At 41.2% G+C, this 24,326-nt stretch overlaps 1 long non-coding RNA gene across 1 annotated transcript in view; it reads right to left on the bottom strand.

Moving 5' to 3' along the window:
- Positions 1 to 24,326, bottom strand: part of LOC127185623 (uncharacterized) — a 113,907-nt gene that overhangs the window by 50,050 nt on the left and 39,531 nt on the right. Inside the window, exon 2 of the long non-coding RNA XR_007830198.1 lies at positions 22,132 to 22,187. This is a non-coding gene — a long non-coding RNA (uncharacterized LOC127185623). The remainder of the gene's footprint in view (positions 1 to 22,131; positions 22,188 to 24,326) is intronic.

Here is a 24,326-nt window from a genome sequence, read left to right as displayed (position 1 = left end):
AACTGAATGATAACAATAGGTAAGTAGTTAAATCAGACCCTCCCCATAGTAGATAAGGTGAATTGGCAAGAAAATGAACAGATTAGTACAAATAAAGTTCACTTCACATCCAAGAACAACATTGGAAAGGACAAAGAACAACTAGATCATAAACTTCATTATAGAAATACAAATTTTTTTATCACTTTGGAAACCCCTTCTGCAATTTCTTACAAAGTTCAACCTATACTAACTACACAACCCAGAAACTCTATCACTAAATACTAGCCAAGACAACTGCAAACGTTCACAAAGAGGCTTGTACATACATGCTTATAGCATCTTTGCTTAAATTCTAGAAAAGGGAAGACTTATCTATATAGTGACGGAAAGCAAATCAATGCTGGGCTCCAGCCAGGGTAGTAGGAGTTGGCTTGCCAAAGGGCAGGAGGGGGCTTTTTGAGGGAATGGAAATGTTCTGTATCAACAGCGTGGATCAGTCTCACACACAATGGAAGGAAGTCACACACAAAGGAATACATACCACAGGCTTTCATTTATATCAAGCTCAAAACTAAGGAAAGGTAATATATAATGTTTAAGGATCCATACTTACGTAGTATAATTATGAAGATAAGGAAGCAATTGCTGGAAAACTCAGCAGGACCATTTCCTTTAGCCAGGAGTGGAATATAAGGATTGGGAAGGGACATGTGGGCAGTGCCTGATGAACTTGCAGTTTTTACCTTTCTTCATTCATTGCACAAATATTTGCTCTATAATAAGTAGTCAATCTATAAAGGCTTGGCTTTATACCTGTTTGGCTGTATGTTGTGTTTCACATCTACAACACATTTTAAAAATAAGAGCAGAAGTGGTAACTCCAAACTGTGACTCAAGTAGGAAAATTAAGTCAGGAGAGTATGAAGTAAATCTAGGACGGCCCTTGAACTTGGAGAAGAAAAATGCAGGCCAGGTTGACAGACAGTGCCTTTCTTCTCATACCTAGCACAGACAATGAGCATGTAGTATTAGAGCTGATGTATCCAGGTATGCAATATGTACGTCCAAATCACAGCATATTCTCCAAAGGCTACCTACCAAAACAGTACTGGAGTTGAACAGGTGCTAGGCATCAGAAGTGACATTTCTAGCTCATGATTTGAACAAACTATTTTTGCTCTCAGCATTTATTTCTTTATCAATTGGTTTTGTGTTCATTTCTTTTTCATCATCCATGTCAATAAGGCACAGGGAGAGATGGATTAGAGATAGGTAAAGACATAGATAAATATGTACTCTGCATCAAACCCTGGGCTTTAAGGAGGATCAAGGCAGCAAAGTCTTAAAATGAAAACATTGAAGTCCTTGACATATAGCAGTCAATTGTCCCTATCTGGTTGTCTTTGGTCTTAATTGTCTCTGAGTGTGAATTCACATGATAGAAGGGGCTACATAGCCACTATTCTAAGTGAACTATTCCCAAATGTGATCACTATGAAGGGAGTATCAGAAGTTGAAAAGCAAAGACACATGAAGGCCAAATTTCTCTTGGACTCATAGGACACAGTCCCAAGAGATAAACATTCACAAGTCAGGCTTGGAGGTAAGTATGCACAGGTGGACACTTCCAGGCCAGGCAAACCATCAGTGCCAGATGTGGTAACTTGAGTTGGAAGTTACCACTGCTGTCTACAAAAATTGCTCTGTCTTATGGACCAAAGTTGACCCTACCTGTGAGCAAATATTGAGGAACTCTCTGCTGATAGGACCTTGGCAAGACCAGTGTACATTCAAGCTTGGAAGTTGGGACAAGCTTCTTTCTGCTTGAAGAATTGCTCAGTTGAATCTGTTCATCAGGAAGACATGTTCTGGCAACATCTCTATTCACTGATAGACAGGGACTATTTGCAAATTGAAGACACAAGATGAGTATTGGCTGGCAATTTAGGGATGATAACAATGGACCAGATGCTATAGCTTTATACATTTCAAAAGCTTCCTGAATATCCAACTGCATTCAGGAGGGATCCTGACTTCTTTTTCATAACATGTCATGGTCCTGATCATGCATCAAATAGCTCCAGCACCTGTTTTTCCATGCCTGTTCTACATATAGGCAGTTTTATTCTTAAGCTGATGCAGAAGCCATTGAAAATAGATTGAGCTTTGAGGAGGAATTACATGCTGATTCCAACACTCACACACACACACACACACACACACACACACACACACACACACACACACTTTTTAAAGAAATATAAACAATTAAAACATTTTAAAAGGAATTTCCCAAATCCCATCACCCTCATCTAACTCTTCTTATTTGGGTATTTTCTATACAAGAAGAGATTCTGTAAGTTGCAAGATCATAAGAGAAATGCAATAGTGCATTTTCCTATGCAAAACCTATTACAAGCCTGGTCTATTATTCCAACACTCCAGAGGCTGCAGTAAGATGATCCCAAGTTCTAGGGCAGCTTAGAATACATAAGGAGATACTGTCTTAAAAACAAGTCTGTTCTACATATTTCCCACTCCGCTACTGTTTCAGAATGAACACATTAAATTGTCTCATAAAATGCCACAGACTGGATATTCCATAATCTCATTTGCCATCTCTTATTGTGGGACAATTCACTTGTTCCCACTGTTATATTAGTACAGTCGATTTCATAATACACATCTTCGTGCATATATCTTCACAATTCTGTTGAGCTGTTTGCCAGGAATAAAATCATAGTAGGAAGAATTAAAGATCAGGAAAAGCCCCAGGGCTCTAATTTCAGTCAACTGGGCTGGCTCTGCAGGTGTGGGCTCTCTTTTCAAATGTGAATATCTTCCACAGTAGCAAGCCATCTCCTTAAGTTCCCCATCCTCCAAATCTGTCCCACTCATTCTTGGTGTCTTGGTTACTGCCTGTTGTGTGGGAAAAACTTCTATTTGCTTTCTGGGTGTTTTGTGCCATGGTTTCAAAACAATGCAAACCTGTTTTGGGAAACAGACCCAGCCAATGTGGAATATCCTCTGAGCTCCAACAGCTGAGAGTCCACAGTAATTATCTGTGGGGGATGCTGGCCTTGGAAAGGAAGGAGCAGATGTGCTTGTTTCTCTGCGCCCACATTGCACAGGACTTCCCCCACACTCTTGTCATGTAAACCACAAAGCTATACCCTAGGCAGTCTTATTCTCACTCCTTTCCCTCTTCCACACCTACTGTGTGTCCTATCATGAAGTAGACATGGTTCCTTTCTTCAGATCTTACAAACTCTGATAGAGACAAATAATTAACAATGTGAACTGCAACCCCCACTTTGCCTTCTTCTTCTATGTTATCTTAAGCTAGTAATATTATGCTTATCTTTTCTTCCTTGGTTTTGTTGACTATAAGAGAGATATTAGTGTTATCATCCATTGGGCTAATAGGCCAGCTGAAAGATAGCATGTAGCAGTGTCTGGCATGTGCTAAACCAAGTGCTCAGTAAATATTAACTACTGGAAATTGCACTGTGTTTCTTTTGTAATTTTGACTGAAATAAGGCAAAAAGTGACATCTTTCTGAAGAAGGACTCTGATAAATAAATGAAATCCCAGAAAGATACCAAAAAGAGAATTGGATCTCCTTCGCCAATCCAAAGTTGAGAAGACCTTTTGGTGAACTCTGGTGAATAGTCTTGAACGGACGAGGGAGGAGGGACCTCAGACACCTGGGACTGTTTCCACACTCATTCACAGAAGCTTCTACAAGCTCTGCTGCCTTATTTCTATTAGGAGGGGATAGTAACATGGCCCAGCTGACTAGTATTTCCCAAGTGCTAAATTGGCCTCCTCCTTGATTAGAAAAACACAGCCTTGGGCTGGCTGCCTTGCCAGCAATCAGTGTTAATGCAAGACCCAACTGAGGAATACAGCAGACCAGGCTCTGTGCCCAGTGCCACGAAAGCCTTCTGCCTTGTCCAGGATATGGTCCAGAGACAGAAAAGGGCTGATTTTATAGCACAGCTACTTAGAGTCAACACTTAAAACTGCCAAAAGCATCTTGTGTACAGCAAGCATATGAGTGGGAAAGCTCCTTTTTGTCACCCATAAGTCCCGGGCTGGGTAAATATTCTCAGAGGAAGTGTTTATTAAGAATGCCCTTGAGAGAAATATAGGAGATAGGGAAATAGATGGATCCTGAGGGTCCTAGATACCTACAAGAAGAACACTATGATGGGCAGATCTGGGCCCAGGGGTTCTGCTCGATCTATGGCACCAACCAAGGACAATATGTGCAGTCATCATCAAACCTCTACCCAGACCTAGCCAAGGGACAGAATATTCTCCACAGTTAAGTGGAGACTAGGGACTGACTTTCACACGAACTCTGGTGCCCCTTATTTGTCCATGTCTCCTTGATGGGGAAGCCTGATGGCACTCAGAGGAAGGATAGCAGACTACCAAGAAGAAACTTGATACCCTAGCATCATATTCAAGGGGAGGAGGTCCCCATCAGTCACAGTTATAGGGAAGGGGAATGGGGTGAAAGTGGGAGGGAGGGAGGAATGGGAGGATGCACGGGATGGGATAGCAATTGAGATGTAATAGCAATGATTTTATTTTTTAATAAAAAAGAATGCCCTTGAACTGGCATGCCCTACTGTGCTACATGTGCCACAGAAGTATATATCACTTCTGTGATTAGCATGCTTTTCTCATCAGGCCTTATACTTTCTGGGTATAATCTATGCTTTCTGCTCTTTCAGTGCCCACATCAAAAATAGCTGCTTTTCTAACCCAGTTTATCCATATCTTATTTTTCACCCTGTTCAACACCAAATTCACAGCATCTACTGTGCAAATGCAAACCTAGGTAAATGTCATTACCCTTCTGCAAAGAAAAACCTAGGTACTTAAGTTGCCCATGGTAATTATCCACTCCATTGTTTCCCAGAAAAATGTTCCTCAGATATTGTTTCCCCAATATTCTCTCTCTCATTCTCTCTTCTGGGGTCTAAAGAATGCAGCATTCACAAAACATATTTTATGCTAGACATGTGTAGAAAGTATTTCATGAGAACATAAATCAAGGCAATGTCTTCGAGGCTATTCCAATCTCATTTTTAAGATAAGTAGGCTTTTTCCAGAGCAGGAAAAAGACTTTCCTGACCTCAACTAATATAACTGTGGAAGGATCACATCAACTTGACTGTAACACCCTAAAAAGAGTGCATATAAGGTGCCCTAAAGGTTGGGGAGCCATTGGATGGTTTACAGTAGTTTGGACACCTTGATTTCATCAGCAATTTTGCTACAGCCCTACACTTGTCATGTAAGAAAAGCTCTAGAGAAGGCCAGCTGAGAGTAGGTCAGTTGGGGGACAGTAATGATGACAGGAATAGGGCAGTGGTTGGAGGGCTGGTGAACTAACTAGGTTTGAATTTGCACAACAGCTGCTTGGACAATTTGGTGTTGAACAGGGTGCAAAATAAGAGATGGGTAGACTAAGTTGGAAAATATAAATCCCTTCAAAAATTGTAGGCTGCGATAATTAAATTGGGGAGATTTGCAATATGAGTAGGTGGGGGAGAAGGAGGAGCTAAGAATGTCACTGAAAAACCCGGTTCTGGCAACTGAGCAGGTGCTGGAGCCATGTCCTGGAAACAAAGTTGCTTGAGTGGAGTTAAGGAGGGTTGAAGACTCCCCTTTCAATAACTGTGGAATGTTCAGTGTAGATAACCAATCAGCATTGACTTTATAGGGAAATGCTCCAGTTAAACCAAATTGAAGGAGAAGATGAAGTTCAAGCAGGAGAATGGAAAAAATCTTCTAAGGAGAACATGTAGAAAGAACAAAAACAAAGCCATGGCCTAGAAACCTTGGAGAGTCAGTTCTGGACACCAACAGCTTGCTACCTACATATCACTCTCCCTTTAAACCTCCCATCAATAGTATCTCCTCAAACAAGGGGCACAACCAGAAGGTATATTTGAGATGATAGATAGATTTGGAAATCAGAGAATTCATATTCAACTGGAAGAATAAAGAGACCGGAAATAGCATGTATATTTTGAGGAAGACTGAGAAAGCTTTCCAGGAAGATACATGTGCTTCCCCTTCTCACCCTGGCATCCAGTTATATGTACATTTCCTCAATTTACCTGTTTTTGAAGGGCTTGGAGTCATAAATACTTGGAAATTCCTGTTGGTCCCTAAGAATGTCTGGAGTACAGTACTCAGTATGAATCTGCTATGTGTGGGGATGGAGTCGAAGCACAAGTGGATAGAGACATTATCAGAAACAGTTTGTGTGATGAAGGAAGGAGAATGGTGAAACACTGGTAAACTAGACTAAGGACAGTCGTTTTGGCCTTGAAGACAAACTGTCAAAAACTGACCACCTTGAAAAGCCACAGACATCTGACCTGATCCTATAACTGGAGTGGGTTAAAGAAGCTCTACTCCCTCCCTCCTGTGGAACAAACAGGGACAGATGCTTTGTCAACTTTTTACATGGGTTTGGCGCATTGAACGCAGGTCATCATCAGGCTTGAGTGGCAAGTGCTTTTAGGTACCTATCCATGCCATTGGTCTCTGCTTTTCTTTGATGCCCTTAATAGCTGTGGAAAATTGTACTGGTCATGTATTTTATAAGATGTGTATCAATTTTGGCTTGAGTGCTGTACCCAACAAAGTGACCACAAAGAAAAACACTTCTATTTACAGAAAACAACTCACTCCTTCCATTTCATTTTAATATATCCTAGAGAAAGTGGTAGATCTAAAGTACCATAGGCTTTCAGGAAGGTGTATGAAAAGGGAAAACTTAATCCAGATTCATTGGCGCACATAAAGGGCTCTTCTTTGCAGATCCTTAACATTAGGGCCATCATAGCCTTTGAACCTGCATTTCCACATATCCATATCTTTAGCCTTCATTGTTATGTAGTGACAATGTTCTCTCTTGCAGAAAGCCTGTCTTATAGAGGCCCTCAGCTCAAAATTATAGTTTCCCTAGACTGTCTATATATCACTACAACTGCAGTGCTCATATTTATTGCCTGATCTATACCTTCTATTCTACCCCTGTTGAAAAACAATCTAGGGTCCAAGAAGTAGGATCCATGTTTAATCATCAGGATATGAGATGTAAAACTGGTAAGATAATGCTCACTAGAATGAGGCAGGCCTGAGTATCAATACCAGATTTACCAATTCAAAGCTTTATTAGCTTTGGTAAGGTCCTTTGCATCTTAGAGGCTAAGTTTCTTTATTTGCTCATGATAGTATAGTCCATCATAGGAGGATTGCATGGTTGTGGAAATAATTAAAGAAGAAAAGAGTTGGGGTGAAAGTGGGAGGGAGGGAGGAATGGGAGGATGCATGGGATGGGATAGCAATTGAAATGTAATATGAATGATTTTATTTTTATATAAATAAATAAATAAATAAATAGCTAAAAAAAAGAAAAGAAAAGAAAAAGAAAAAGAAAAGAGCTAGGGACTACCCATAGTAGAATGTAGAGGAATTCTGGCGTTCCTAAATGACCTAATGACCTAAACATTTCTCACAAGACCTAACAAAGAGTTTCCATTCATTGACCCAGCCAGTCATTAAAATATCACTGCAAAGATGGACTGGACCTAGACCCACTACACATATGTAACCAATGGGCAGGTTGATCTTCAGTGTGAGTTTCCTAATAAGTTGAGCGGGTGCTGTCTATGACATGAACTCTGTTACCTGCTTTCAATCACTTTGCCTTAACAGGCTGCCTTGCTTGGCCTCAGTAGATGAGGTGGAGCTCAGTCCTGGTGGCACTCGATGTGCTGGGGTAGGTTGGTGGGGTTGGGGTCCTCTGTTCTGAGTACAAGGGGATGGAGGATAAGGGGAAGAGGGTGAAAATGATGGACTGGGGGAGAGGAGGAAGGGGCTACAATTGGGATGTAAAGTGAATATATAAATTAAGATAAATTAATTAAAAAAGAACTCCAAAAAAGGAACTAGAATAAAGACTTTGTTGCAAACACAATTACTGAAAAGAAGAAATCCCTGAAAATTAGAGTCAGAAAGAAAGAGTGAGCAAACCTTCTGTATAAACTCCATTCTACAGTTTATTGACCCCAAACTATATATGGGACAGATTCTGAGAAGTCCATATGAGACTGAGAAAACTAAACTTTTATTTGAGTTGCCACTTACTGCAGGAGAAAAGTAGCTCATAGTTTTAATCTAGTCAATTATCTAATTGATTGCTAACAAAAACAAAATGAAAAAGCAAAACATCAATGGAACACAACAGAATCATTACACACACACACACACACACACACACACACACAGAGAGAGAGAGAGAGAGAGAGAGAGAGAGAGAGAGAGAGAGAGAGAGAGAGAGAGAGAACAAAAGAGAAACGGCAACCATCTGAAAGCAACCCTGTTATGCCCCAGATGTTGGAATTAGCAGATGAGAATTTAAAAATAGCTACTATTGCTAAAATGAAGCGTATAAAGGAAAACATGCCTATAATGAATAAAAAGCCAGAAAATATTAGAAAGAAATAAAAATCATAATAAAGATACAGACGGAAATTTGTAGAAGAATGTTAATTCAGAACATGGCTATTCTGGCAAGAGATCGCATCCAAACACCTCTAGGTCTATGTGATCCCGCTGGCAAGAGATCACATCCAAAGATCTTCTAGGTCTGTGTGATCCAGCTGAAATACAAGCATGCCTTTAATACAGGAGACAGAGGCAAACAATATGAGTTTAAGGTCAGCCTAGTGTAGAGTAAATACCAAGTAAAGAAAAGCTTAGATCCGGGTGTAGTGATCCACACCTTTAATCACAAACAAAAGTAAAGTTAGTTTGTAGAAGGAAGCATCTATGTTTGAAAATGATATCTAATTGAGTGATGAATCAGAGAAGATTTTACAGGATAGGATACACCCAACTCTCATGAGAAGAGAGTGGAAAGGGAAGCTACTGAGGTAGTTTTTCAGAGAGAGGAGGCAGGTTTACCAGGACAGTAATAGAGGGATGGGTTGCACAGAGAGAACTCAGTTGAAGACTGAACGAACAAGAAACTGAGAAGAAGCCTGATTAGAGCAGATTGCTGAGTTCATTTGAGTCCAAGCAGAGCAATTCAGAGGCCAAGAGAGAAGCCAGATTGAATAAGTCAGCTGGGAGAAGAGGTTAAGCCAGAACAGCTGAGTTGAACCAGCCACCCTAGAGCTCAGAAAGAACAAGTAAGGATGAGCTTATTAAGCAGTAAATCTCAGAGGCTGAAAACATTCTAGGCCTAGGATAGATTGTAAGGAGGCTAGAAGCTTCCAAAAGTAGTACTAGGTTAGCATAAAGAGTCAATTAATGTCCAAGACAACAATTGAATCAGGAAAATAAATTACTTTTACAGAAATTCTAGACACACCACATTCAATGGTTTAAAAAAAATTCACTGGACAGGGTTAAGGGCAAAATAGAAGTAACAGAAATGTCATAATATATAAATGAGAGATTTTTATAGGACAAAAAAGTCCAGGGATTCAAAAGACAATGGGATATTGTAAACAAATCTCAAGTATACATAGTGCCAGAAAGGAATGAAATAAATCAGGAAAAATATGAAAAGCAATTGAAAAGCACACCCCCAAGTTGACAAATATATAAATTACATAGGTTCAAGGTCACTAAATTCCAAACGGCAAATTCATAGAAAGCTCCACCTAAGCATATCAACAAGGAAGAACCTAAAAGCAGCTATAAAAATGTACAAAGGAACCATAATTAATAATAATACACCTGGTATACAGTGGAGGCCCCAATACAGTCAACGCTGTCATTGAAGTGCTAAATGAAAACAACCAAGTGTTCCATACCCAGAAATAATTGAGACTAAAGGTGAAGCTGGGCCGGGTGGCTGCTCACAGCTACTCTAGAGGCCAAGTGTATTAGTCAGGGTTCTCTAAAATAACAGAACTAATAGAATGAATCTATATATAGACAGGGTATTTATTAGACTGAATTATAGGCTGAAGTCTGGCTAACACAGCAAGACTAGCATGTACAACTCAGTGAATCCCTGTCGTAGTTGTGTGAAGTCTAGTGGAGAAATCTAGACAGCTGTCTGTAAGGATGCAGGAGCACATGTGAACTTGGAACGAACATGATGAAACTACATTTCTAGGGCAACGAAACTCTCCACTTCCCCTTTTAAAGCTAAATTAGTTCTTTGACATTTTTATTTATGCTTATAACACATTCTGGGCACTCTCTCCTCCCTATTTCTGTCTCTCTATCACCCCTGTCAACCACTCCCCAAATCCCTATCTGTCCTTTTCCCAGATTCATAATTTTTGCTTTTGTTGCATAATTCAGTTTAAATATAATCAGGGGCATCTGTTTGACATTTGAATTGGGAATATCCATTGGAGTCTGCTGGGTTCACCAGGATGGATATACAATGGAAGGCAACAATTTCCTCTTTTCTTCAATCTACACATAGAGTATTACTCAATAGTGAGGGTTAAGAACCTCCGAGTCCCTTATTTACCATTGTCTGCCTGTTGATGTGACCATCCTTTTTTCTACTTTAGAAACTTTATTTTGAGGGAAAGGAGTCAAAAGATGTATTATTTTCATGCCAGAAAGCAAAGGAAACACAATCCTATTAATGTAAAATATTACCTCATGAATCTCATATGTCGCATTATATATTTTAACAATGTAATTCTAATTTTTTCCTATAATAAATATTTATTCTCCACAAATATTTACTGAATTGATTTAAATTGAATAAATTATCTTCTTTCAACAAAGAGTCTCAAAGTGTGTAATAATATAAAGGTATATGTGAAAAATAAGAAAAATATTTAATAAAAACCAAGTGAGAAATGAAAGGGAAGTAGTGATGTGCCCATTCTTGTATCGGCTCAATGCGGCAGTCATCCATAGTTGTTGAGAATTCATGAATGCATTGGCTGTGCCAAGATAACAAGTGAGCATTTCATAGCCCATCAATGCTATGTCAGTTTAACTAAAAAGCAACATTAAGTCCTCCTGCTCCAGGTCCTATGTCCTCCTTTGCCATGGGCTTTTGATAGGATTTACAGTATCAGGTATGGATTCTCTCCTGTAGAGTGGGACTCAACTCCAATCTAAGAATTTTTTGTTGGGTCAATAAAAATCATGCCACTATTGTGCAAATTGGCACATCTTACCTCCAAGGTTGGTCATCTAGTTTATAGGGCTCACATATGGGTACGATTCTTGATGTTTTATTTCTCCCTCAAGCCTGCACAGACCCTTCAAACTCTATGAAAGTTAGCCAGCAGGGAGGGAGAAGGCTTACAGCTCAGTTTCAGCTTGGTTTCTCTATATCTTGTAACCAAGGTGTGTGGTATATTTAACAGTAGGGTCTCATCCATCATCAAATTCTGATGACCAAAAGAAGAATGTCAAAAACCTATATTGTTTTATGGACCACTAAGGCCTCCTTGACCAACAACTCATAAAGAGTTATCCAACACATGACATTAGGGGTTTGTTTAATATTTCATAGCTTCAAGAAGGGATTTTTTTATCGGCTCTAGTTCTTGAAAGAAACTTGGATACATAGATGCATGAATTTTTCCAAACTCGACACACTGGGTGCTTATAATTTGTGCATTTCAATTTGCGTAAATTTACTCACAGAATAAAGAATTATAAACAAATACTAGTGATATTCATACTGAATTCACAGTTTTGAAGAAGACATTTGCAACACATGAAAAGTAACAAAGTGCTATGCCTGGTGCTGTAGACCCATGACGCCTGCTATTTTAGGAGGCTGTGTAAGGAGGGTCAATGCCTCTGATAGAGTGAATAGGTGGGCTTAGCGACTGTCTCAAACTTTTAATGATGACTGGGTCTATAGATTAGTGGTAGAACTCTTAGTGTACAAAAGGTCCAGAGTTTGATACTAAACAACACACACGCACACACACACACACACACACACACACACACACACACACACACACACACGGGGTAGGGAGAGAGAGGATGCAAAGAATAAGTATTTCAGGAAATGTTAAAACTCCTATAGATAACTAACAAAAAGACAAAGAACCTAATAGAAAAAGTAGCAAAATAGCTTAAGAAGGACATTACAAAAGAAGATATGTAAATGGACAGTAACTGCAGAGAGGGCTGTTGTGGAGGATGCTGCTGTAAAAACTTCTTAGGAGTTATTTCCGCAGCTGTCTGCCTGACAGCAGAGAACCCTCATGGTTAAATCTAGAATGAGGTGCTGAGCAAAATTAAAATGCTTCTGAGGGCTCCAGAGCAGTGCTTCAAACACCACCCCCTCACTTCACCACGAACCAGCTTAAGGGACTTGGAGAAGTCACTCAAACTCCTTACATAGATCCTCTTCTGGAAAAGAATGCAGAGTAGAATCATCTTCATCCTGCATGCCTTATGTGGACCAGTCTGCCAGTCCAATGAAAATCATTTTGAGGCCAAGAAAGCCACACAGAGCTGGAACAATGGTATGCAAGCTGGTTAGAAAACATGCTGAGATCAAGGAAGCAGCACAGCAGCATTCCAGAGGACTCTTCTCTTCCTCAAGAACTCATTTGTACACCCTGCAAGGCCCCTTAATTTGATCAGAACCTTTGAGAATGGCTAATACAGACTACAGAAAAAAGGCCAATGGCAAAGTTCCAGTTTGATAAAGTAGGTATAAGTAGGCAGCAGTACAATTCCTTTACTATCCCAATTGTTGCCAGTGCCTGATGATCTTGACAAACAGTTGCACCATTTTTTGAAGGACTAGGCAATAATCATGACTAGAAGTTTACCCAAGACTCAGACAGTAGCCAAATCTAGGTTTGTTTGGTTTGGAGTAATTTCTGGGTCACCATTTTACACAGTACACCCACACTCCTCAAACACAGAGAAGCAAATATGACCCATGCAGCCATTGAATCAGCAAATATTTTTCTACCTCTACTGTGAACCAGCCACCATGCTGGGCACTAGTAATAAATTGATGGGTAAAATCAACAGAGTCTCTTTCCTCTGGGAAGAGGTATTCTGGGTGGAAAAGACAAAATAATAAGGAGTCAAGTACACAATGAGTACATAATAAATATTATTATATTAAACATTAAAAATAATAATATACTAAGTTTTATGTATAAAGATAAAATTCAAGATAATGTGATAGAAACCATGGGAGCAAAGAGTTGACACTCCTGATCAGGTAGTTCAAGGAAAGTGACACAGCACATGCTAGCACACATGCAATATACAAACACACCAAAACAAATCAGTGTATTTTCTTAAGCACACACATATAGTATACAATCATGGAATGTCAGTGATGGAAAAGTCTTTTGAGATTTTTGTTGTCTGCTCTCTGTTGCTGAGATAAACACTATAACCAAAAAGCAACTTGGAGAGAAAAGGGCTTATTTCAGCTTGCTGACTACAATTCATTATCTAGGGAAGTCAAGGCAGGAGCTCAATGCAGGAACCCAGAAGCAGAAACTAAAGCAGAGGTCATAAAGGAATGCTTGTTACTCACTTACTTCACCTGCCTTGCTTATCTACTTTTCTTATACAGCCAAGGCTCACATACCCAAGGACGACACAAAGAAAATGCATCATAGACATGTCCCTGGGACATTCTGATGGACACAATTCCTCAACTGAGGTTCTCTCTTCTCATGTATGTCAAGTTGATAATTGACACTAAATATGACAGAAGTAGTTGAGCCCAGTGTCTTTCTTAGACAAAGCAAATTCTTGGTCTTACTTTCATTCCTAAATGTACCAGTGCAGAATGTACAAGAACAATGTTGTGACTGTACTGCACCAATCCATTCCAAGTTAAGTCCAAGGTCAGGATGGAGGAAGGCTCTATTTCAAGTTGAGCCATGAGTTCATGCCAGCTATGCCATCCAGATATTCCTCCCAAATCTCACTTGTAAAAAATGTTTCAGTTGGCTTGAGGTAGTTAAGTATCTCTCTAAGAAATGAGGGACCTCTGACACCACTAAGGATAGAAAATAATATGTTAGATGAGGAGTGACATACTCATCCCAAGCCATCACCTCTACTGTCATCAGAATACAACTGATGATTATGTATCTATTTTCCAAGAAGAATATATAAGAAACATGTTGGGATATAGATGAGTGAAGATGTATGTGTGCATGTCCTATGCCTGTGCATATGTGTGTATGCATGTATGCATGTGTGTGTGTGTGTGTGTGTGTGTGCCTACATTTATAAAATAAAACCACATGATGCTCAGGGGCCCAGCACCATATTCAAGTTGTACATAGATTAATGATGCTGGCAAATTTTTAACTTGAATAAGAGAGTTCTTGATTTTTAGAACACACCAGAGTAATACAGAGCCAATGGATGTGAGCAAAAGGCAGTAGGAGTGGTTAGACGTCAGTCTCATCTGGGTCTGAATTTGATTTCTGTTATTTAAGTTCTCTTTTGACTTAAAAACTTCATTGGGCCTGTGTTGTCTATAAAATGGAGCCAATAAAGGTTATCATTTGCACACTATCTGTCTTAGCCAGCCTGAAGGCATATAAAGAAACTATTTCTCTGAAAGTTAACAGTCTTTCCAAGTGCATTGTTTCAGTGATATTTCCCACCCCAGTCTCCTGGCCTGAGAGTGGCAAGTAGTAATGGCATCCATGTAGGCTCCTCCCTCACTCTTTGCCCCAATTGTGCTCATCTACACTCACTCTCCATGAAGGTGTGCCCAGTGCCAAGTTCATATAAGGATGTGTAGTTCCTGGGCCCTCTCGCTAGATCACTTGTTGATACTTTAAGACAGTTAGTACCATTCCAAGCCACTGGCATAGTCAAGGATGAGGATCATAGAACTAGAGATATCAGAGTTAGGGATCAGCCATCGGAGATGGCCTAGTTAGCATAAGAGACATATATACAAGAAGATATCTCCCAGAGTCAATAATTAACTATCTTTTCTCTTTCACATCCAGAAACCCTGTACTTTATCCAGGTTCCCAGCCTCTTTCAATGCAGGCAAGTCATAAAGGCAAAAAAAAAAAAAAAAAAAGAGGACTCTGAAAGACAGCATCAAAGTCCCCACTCAGTACTTATTCATTGGGAATAAGATAGGAGGCATGTCCCATCAAAGCCTTCACTTACCAGGAGATTAGGATAGATGTAAGGACTTCCTACTGGGACTCTAGGTAAGAGAAATATAGGAGATGGGGAAATAGAAGGACCCAGAGGGTCTTAGAAACCTACAAGAAGAACATCGTAACGGGTGGATCAGGGCCCAGTGGGGTCTGCTCAAACTATTGCACTAACCAAGGACAATACAAGTAGTAAACATTGAACCCCTACTCTGATCTAGCTAATGTACAGGACATTCTCCACAGCTATGTGGAGAGCGGGGACTGTGACATGAGCTTTGGTGCCCCATATTCGACCACCTCTCCTTGGTGGGGAGGCCTGGTTGCACTCAAAGAAAGAATAGGGAGGCTACCAAGATGAGTAAAGTGGGGGAGGAGGTCCCCCTCAGTCATAGACCTAGAGGAGGGGAATAGGGTGAAAGTGGGAGGGAAAGAGGAATGGGAGGATACAAGTGATGGGATAGCAATTGAGTTGTAATCTGAATAAATAAATTAAATAAAAAATTTTTTAAAAAGATAGGAAGACATATAAAGATGCTTGATAGTGGAGACTCACAATCTTCACTGACCAAGACCCCTTGTCTGACTTACTTCCAGGCCCCTATGTCATCCCATCCCCCAGTTATTCTAACCTAGGATCACAGGAGGGTAAGGCTCAGGGTCAACAATGTTATGTCTCTGATTCTTCTTTATGGTTCTGTGCATGTGAGGGATTATACGGATTACTTTAATTGAGATGAGAAGACAAAGCCCACTGTAGGTGGCACCATTACCTAGCCCTGGGATCCTGAACTGTATAAGAGTGCAGAAATCTAGCTGAGTTGAAGAAGATGAGTGCATTCACTCATCCTTTCTCTGCTCCTCGATGTAATGTGACTAGTTGCTTCAAGTTCCTGCTCCCTGGTTTCTCTTCAGTGATGGACAGTAACCTGGAACAGAGCTAAAATAAGCTCTTTCCCCTTGAGTTGCTTTTACAGGGGTATTTTGTCATAGCAACATGACAGGAAACTAAACTGCTGACCTAATCACAAAGCTGGTAGAGAGCATGGTAGGCACTGACATTCTGCCTTTCAGGTCTTTATCTTTTCGCTTGCCTCAGCTCTTATTTCTTCAGCTAAAAGCTGTAGGTCTGAGCTCTGCACATGAGGGGGTAGCTAACATATGGCAGCAGCAACTAATCCCTCACAGGCATTTCCCCCAGACCAATATGAACTAGACAGTCTCTCATTGAGACTTTTTTCCACAAGTTGACAATGTTAACCATCACAGGCACCAAGTGGAATGTCTGTTTCCCATGGAGCTAAAAGAGCTGAGTGAGATCAAGGTCCTTGGTGACTAAAGGAACTCTGTAAATGGCATTTTCCTTCCCTGAGGCAAGCTTTAAGAGTGGCAGAAAGACCCAGAGATTATCCACAATAGGGAAATGTGTCTAAGGTCTTGTAGAGCAAGGTTCCATTATTTCCAGAGAAACATACAAAGGTCCCATGACTGACCAAATTAAAGACTTCTGATCTTAGAGAATTTCTTTTCTATATACACTCACTCCTGCAGAGCCTTTACAGAGCTGTCCCAGAGAAGTAAGGAGATCTGAAATGTAAGGACATTAAGATTTATGAGGCCTATTGGTGGTTTCCAGAGGCCAGATGATGGAGAACTCCTCCACTGCAGTACAAAAGGGTAGGAAGAACTAGCTTACCAAAAGTCAGTGCTCTAAGATGAAGGCACAGAAGCATTTGATAGGAGTCCTACTTCAATGGTGAAAACCATAGATTTTGAAAGCAAGATGCCCAAGTTGGAATCCTGGCTCTACTCACGGCTTACTAGTGATAGACCTGGTGAGATGCTTCACTACTCTATGGTCTCTTCCTTATATAAAAAACCAAACCAAACAAACAGACACAACTATATACCTGCCTGAGCAGTTGTAAAAAGCATTGTGTTTGTGTTCTCTATCAATGTGTGCTGCTATTATTTCTACTCAGGCGAGCCAGGCTAAGGGCAAGAGTGTTTGTAAGTGGATTAAGAGATCAAAGAAAAATGTGGGGCTCAGATGGCAGGGAGTGCTTCACCAGACTCATCTGTCTGGGCTGGTGAAGTCCTAGATCTTGCAAGAGAACCTACAACCACTATTCAAGTAAACCCACATAACCTCCAACTATACTCTAATTAGTTGTCCTGCTACCCAGAGATAAATGCAGTCTTCACTCCTCATCAACAGATGAGACCATTATAGTAAACCATAACCAATCAAAATGAAGAGCTTGAGGATCAGTCTCAGTGGATACATCTACAAGCCTGCTCCCACACCTAAGGCTTAGGAATCATTGCAGAAGAGGGGAAGGAAAGATTACAAGAGTCTGAGGAACAGAGTTTTCTGTGAGATTGTGTTTTCTAGAAATGTGAGAAGCTATTCCCAATGAAGTTACACCAACATGGCTGCTTAAATATGACCTAAACAAGAATGACACCAGTAGAGATGCTAAAGTGAAATGGTGGCCAAAACCCTATACAGTGAACTACAGACAACTAATGAATGTGGAGCTCAGGAGAAACTGTTTTGCATTGGGAAGAACATGTCAATACCAAAAGGCCAGCCCTAAAAACATATATAATAAGACTAAGGTGTGTGTGTGTGTGTGTAACAGTACTTAATGAAAAAAGGAGCCAGAGCAAGGAGAGGATTAGGGAGGTTTTGGGAGGAGGAAATGGAAAGAAGGAGGGAAATCATTTAATTATACTCCCAAAAAACATTTAAAAAGAGTTCAATCAAAGAGAGCTCACAAGCTGATTCAGTCGCTGTCAGGCTGCCATGCCTTGTGACCTGAGTTCAATCTCAGAACCTACACATTAGAAGCATGTGGGTCCAGAGCCCTCTTCTCCCCTAGGGACATCCTGGCACCACTGCACACTGAGCTGGGAATGATGAAGCAGAGCAGGAATGGGTGGGTCTGCAGGATCCCAGACCAGATGAGAGTGCCAAGGGAGAAAGCCTTCTCTGAGGATTTTAGTGTTACAACTCCTTTGAGCCATAGCAGCCAGGCCCACTTCTTCCCTTTGGAGTGCTCAGGCACCAGACCCTAAGGACCAAAGTCTAGCTGGGTGGGCAGCCAGAGGGTCCCAGTCCAGTGGTGAGTGCCTAGAGGGAGAAAGCCTTTGCCAAAACAGCTCTTCAAGTGTTACAACCTTTTATCTCAGAGCTCTCCCAGTGACATAGCAACTCTTTAGACAATATTTGGTGAAGCAGCTTGTGCATTTTATTCAGGATGAAGAAGGGTTATATGAACCTTAGGGCTTGGGAAGGGATTTTCAGGGTGGGTCTGTATCATTGGCTGGAGCTTAAATGGTGGGGATCCTTTATTTGAACGGAGAGGAATTCCAGGTGCTAGACTACATGATTACCTTGAGCTTGGGGAGGTAGAGGTCAAGACTATGTGCACCAGGGTGTGTAGGCACTGAACAAGAAGGGATCAATCTGCAGATTTTCTGGGCTTGGACAACCTCGCTCTAGCTCCATGCCAACTTCCCTGGTGATGCAGTCTATGTGCCCCACAAAAGCAGAGAACCAGTTCTGGAAAGATGTCTTCTTACTGTAACATGTGTGCATGTGTCACACCAATTTTGGCCTTGCAATCTCTAGAAGTATAAAATAACAAAACCCATTTGTGGGAGAAAACTAGAAGGGTGGTTCAGGAGACAGACTCAATACTAGAAAGAATGAATGATGCTTCCAGAGAAGAGATGCTGAGGCCATCATGGGAACAAGGAGAAAACCAAGACTGGTAGGCAAATGTTTCATAGAAATTCATTTTATTTTAACCCAGACATTGTCTTTTGGGGGCTTTCTCTGTTTCTGAAGGGAAACAGAGGTGGGATGGATCTAGTGGAGATGGCTGGTAAAGGGAGTGGGAGGAGAGGATGGAGAAGAAACTGTGGTTGGGTTGAGAGAAGAATCTATTTTCAATAAAGGGGGTGCTTTCCAGCTTATCAGCACGGTCTGGTATTAACACAGGTGGCCTTGGGAAGTAATGAGTAGCATTTCTTTACAGGTAGACAAGCAATCATCTAACTCTGAAATGGGAATTTCCTGTAGAAAGCAGAGACTTCTAGAAATGGTGCTTGTCTCCTCATATTCTAGGCTATATTACATATATTTTTCCAGCCCTGTGAGAACAAAATATTTAATCCATGCTTTTCCCTATCTAAATGTGAAGCAAATACAAAAAGTAGTGTTATTTCACAGACCCATCCCCCTTAGTTTCCTGAAAATTACAAAGTCATGAAAAAAATCTTTAGCCAGAGTACATTCCTGTATATATCCTATAAACAGTTTTCTGTACTCCTGGGAATTGCAAAGAATGGATAATGTTTCCCTAAACAGGCTGTGGAACCTTTACAAGTGGCTAGGAAGGAGGATGTGGCTGGACTAATGTTGGAACAAGCCAAATGTACTGGTCCATCTACCTCCACATTTCAACAACTATTACCTCCTGCCCTCAAGTTAACCCCACAGCTCAATAAAACCATCTTCTCTTGGTGTCCCTCCACTTCTAGAAGTGGCCAACAATAGGCTCATGGAACACAGACACTTGATTTATTCTACTTTGAAGATAAGGACATTGAGGCAGGGGGAACTAAAGAACATGCCAGCAGAGAGGCAACAGGGATTGTAGGCATCATTAGCATAGTACATCTTGCTTAGAATGATTTGCATGCCCCTCCTGCCTGCACTCATGATAGATCAGGAAGAACTGGGCCTGGCATGGCTTTCCCTTATGCTTGCATAGGAGGAAACTAAGTGTCTCTCACTGGGGTAAAAGATAGCCTTCTTCTTGCTATGCCTTTCTCCCTCCCTTTCAGATTTCCTTGATTTATATCCTCAAAAGCACTCCACCTTAAATACCAGACAAATCCTAGGGAGATTCTGGAAGATGCAGTCATAGCCTAATTGATACTTGGAAGTCACAAATCCCTCCTTCCCCTTACCCAAGGGCTGTATGCCTCCCCTTGTTTTCCAGTATCCTCTCCAGCTTTCTTATGGCCTAAAAATACTTCCAAGTTCCCTTAGCCAGGAAGGCCAATGAGGGGAAGAATATAGAAAGACAAATGCTTGGCCTTTTTCAGTCAACGTGACACAGGTTTGCAAGGTATGACTTCTCCCTCCTCTAAAGAAACACAATTTACAGGTCCAGACATGACCTCTTGCTGGCCAGTGGACCACATAGTTCATTGACAGCCTGTTGAGCATCCCTTCTTAGGAAACTTTTTCACTAGACTTGGGGAGTTTCCAGGTCAGCAAAGTAGCAGCTGAAGGCCCAGACTGTTTCAATTCTAGTCTTTTAAAAAGTGTGTGTGTGTGTGTGTGTGTGTGTGTGTATGTGTGTGTGTGTGTGTGTATGTCTGTGTGTGTGCATTCACGTGTACAGGTAAGTGCACATGTGTACAACGGCATGGGTATGGAGTTCAGAGGACAAATCTTAGGTGTTGATCTTCACCTTCCAACTCGTTTGAGAGCAGGTCTCTAATTGTTCATTGCTGTGTATCCCAACCTAGTTGGCCCAACTTCTGAGAATTTTCCTGTTTTTGTCTTGCCATAAGGGCACTGGGATTATTATGTCAAGCTTTTAGATGAATTCTATGAATCTGAACTTCGGTGCTCATGCATGTGCAGTAAGTGCTTTAGCCACTGAGTGACTCATCGCCACAGTTTATAAATTCTGCTCTTTTGACGAGTTTGTAAGGGACAGGAGAAGGTAAGGAAGTGTGGAGTCCTAGCATCCTAGCTCTCATGGTCATTGCTACTATGCTGGATCATCTTGATAGCTCTGAAATGTGGCTATGTAACCCAAAGCAAGCTGTTTCACTTCTCAGCACCTCATTTTTCTCAAGAGTTAGATCAGGACAATGGCACTGCCTGCTCAGCAAAGGCACTCAACAAGAAACTGTTCCTAGTCCATGATGGCCATCTATGCCTGTTACCAGTTCCCTCACTATTCATAATGGTAGCATAGAGTACCATTTATACTCTGTGAGAAATGTGCACAGAGATCAGTATTCTATCTGTCAAGACACCATTACCTCCCATTTATACAAGAGAGGGCTTAGGCTCAAAGCTACTGAGTAACTTGCCCATGATTTCTTGGCTCAGACATGTGGCAGTAAAGGGAACCTGGCCAACTTGTTCTCTACTACTAATTCTCTAGTGGTAGGCTACATTGTTAAACTGCTTCCACAGAGACTACAGGGATATAGGAAAGCCAGATATGAGCAGCTTTCTGGATCTGGCTCTCACTAGCTCTATTCCAGAGGGACTTCTGGACAGGAAGCATCTCCTATGCTACTCTAAAAGAAGCCTTTTCACGAGCTATGCCTCTACAGTAGTATATTCACTGCCTCTTCTCACAGTGCCATAAGGAGAGTCCACCCACATCCAACCTTCTACACTCAGGGTCTCAGATCAGCACTTGGCCTTACTTCAAGCAGCACTAAGCAGAGCTGGCCAAGCACTGGCATTCCTGGCACTAGCCGGGGAACCATGTGTGAGGATCAGTGCCAATTTCCAATAGAGTAAAAAGTGTATAAGCAAAGAATAAAGAAGAGAGAAACAGTTGGGAATTAATTTTAAGGATTCATGTAAGAATATTATAGAAAGTGTATTTCAAGGCATGAATCATTTCACAGATCTTCAAGCAGCAGAAGAGAACAAGAGGAAAACAGAATGACAACATTAGACTACTGTTTCTCTCTTCAGTCTTTGGGGGCTAGCCATCACTGAGGAATGAGAATATATGAATTTGTCTGTAATTTTCTTGTCTGCTAAAATCTGAAATTCTAATGTACTTCTTAATGCAATTTAAGAGAAAATGAGTACATTTTAATTCACTCTCAGTATGTACTTTAACACAAAACGTCACTGTTCCCATATTTGCTCATTCATTCATTTGTTCATTCATTTTACAAACACATACAGAGCTCCTGCTCCATGGTATCTACTTACCTGAGCCCTGGGAGGAGAGCAAAGACAGCAGAGATACATTAGACTTTGGTGTTGACCTAAGGGACAAGGCAGGGATATCAATAAGCAAGCATAATGTGGTCACAGTGTTCCAAGAGCAGTGGTGTGCTAAGCTGCAGATCCCAGGGAAAGAACAGAGGAATTGGAGCTGAAAAACAAAGTCAGGAGGCTTGCTTAGAACCCACAGTGACTCGGAAAGGGATCCGTGCCTGTCCAGCAATATGAGTCAAAAGGAAAAGAAAAAAAAATCTGCTTTTCTGTCCCAGTTTGGCAGTTGGCAGAATGTGCTCTCTGGGATAAATCTCTCTGGGTGCATTTGTCAGGTTTAAGGTAAGAGATATGGCCCCGATGAACCCTGGAAATACTCATAAGATGCGGAGGCTGAGCTGAGGCCTTTTGGTCTTCCTTTAGTCATTCCCCACCACACAGCAGCTCTCACAACCCAATCCCTTGAGTCAGCACCATGAAGCCCCTGAGAGAGAGGTACATGTAGTAGAGGACCTTTCTGTAGCCCTGAAGACTTGACAGCATTAATCTAAGACCCTGATTTCAAATATGTCTCTAGGCAAGAGAAATGTCAGTGACAGTAATGTGAAAATGTTCTGCAAATGAACAAATATACTTCTCTCGCCCCCTCACTCTCTAGCCATCCATTTTCTTTCCATTTTATCAGGTACAAAACAAAATATGCCAGAAGGGATGAAATATAGCTCAAACGAGTTGAGAGGTAAATTAACTGGAATGTATAAGCTCTCCTGAGGGCCATTATGACTGGCCACTCTTGGGGTTTCCTAGATACCGCTGGGAACTGAGGCCCCTCTCCAGCAGCTCAGGAAGCAGATGTCCCTGCTGCTCGAGATAGCTGTTTCTATGTGAAGAGGAAGGAGTCCATCTCATCCACAACTGTTCTGCTCACCATTTCCAAAGGATTAGTGTTATTAATATGAGTCCCTATTGACTCTGGCCCTCAATGGCTTCTGAGAAGCTATAGTCTATCAGTTCCCCCTGCCACCCAAGGTTTCCAAGGCAGATGTAAAAATGACTACAAATTAGATGGTTGAAAACATATTGTGTACGCCAAAAGCCCCAAACACAGATGTCAGCAGGGGCATGCCCCTTCTGTAGGCTCTAGAGTAGAATATGTTCTATGACCCTCTCTCCAGCAGTTATTTTCCTGAGCCAATTGGAAAGGCTTGGAGAGATATTCCAGTGTGGACAAACTGTGCTCTCACTCATTCTATTAGACAAGAACATTCTGGAAACTTTGGCTAACCAGTTCCCTTCCAATAAAACAAAGAATGAACCCTAGAGCCAGGCTTCCTGAATTTTTACTTAGGCTCTTCAATTTTCTAGCTGCTGTGTAATATTAGGGGCACCATTTCATTTCTCTGTGTCCTAGTTTCCTCATCTAGAAAACAATATATCCCTCAGGGAAGAGTAAAGCTTTGTAGATTCACATCACACTCCAACTGCTGTCAGGCTAGCTCACCACTCTAATTCACAGGAGCAGAATCCAGGAAAATGGAGGCTCACAGAACACAACTCACTAAGCTTTACCACAAGAGCAGATAGTGCACTGAGACTTCTTACAGAACAGGACATTACAACATTCAACAAATGCCTTCTTTGAAAGCAGCCACTTTGAGAGGCTTTCCCCACTTTCTCACAGCTGCTGTAGCTGTATCCCTAGGCCACTATGGCAATGGCTTTGAAGAAGCAGTTAATGGCATCCACCACCTTTCGTAACCAAGTGTAGCTTTTTGTGTTCTGGGCACAATCTTTCAGAAAGCTGTAGGGAGGCCTAGCATGTCCACTGAAACTCCACATTGAGGACTTGATGACAAGGGACCCACCACCACATCCCTGAAAATAATTCCTTACCATACTCCCTCCTTGACAAGCCTATGCTTAGATGTGTTGTATCTTTGCCAAGGGCCAGACTGAGTGACTAGATTTACCATGGTCACATACTAGTCTGTGACAAAGGAAAGAGTTAAGCTCATGCATTTTGAACTCAACTCAATAGCTTTTCACTGTTTCCTGGTGAATACAGATGGGTCCTATACTTTAGAGGTAAACCTCACATATCCAAACTAATTGTCTTCTTTATCTTCTCAGCCTCCACATGGGGACAACAGGGATTGACTTGATTTGCCATCCAAGCTAAGCTCTTTGCT

The sequence above is a fragment of the Acomys russatus genome, chromosome X, assembly GCF_903995435.1.
Source record: "Acomys russatus chromosome X, mAcoRus1.1, whole genome shotgun sequence".
Lineage (NCBI taxonomy): Eukaryota > Metazoa > Chordata > Mammalia > Rodentia > Muridae > Acomys > Acomys russatus.
This window is presented reverse-complemented; position numbering and strand designations above follow the sequence as displayed.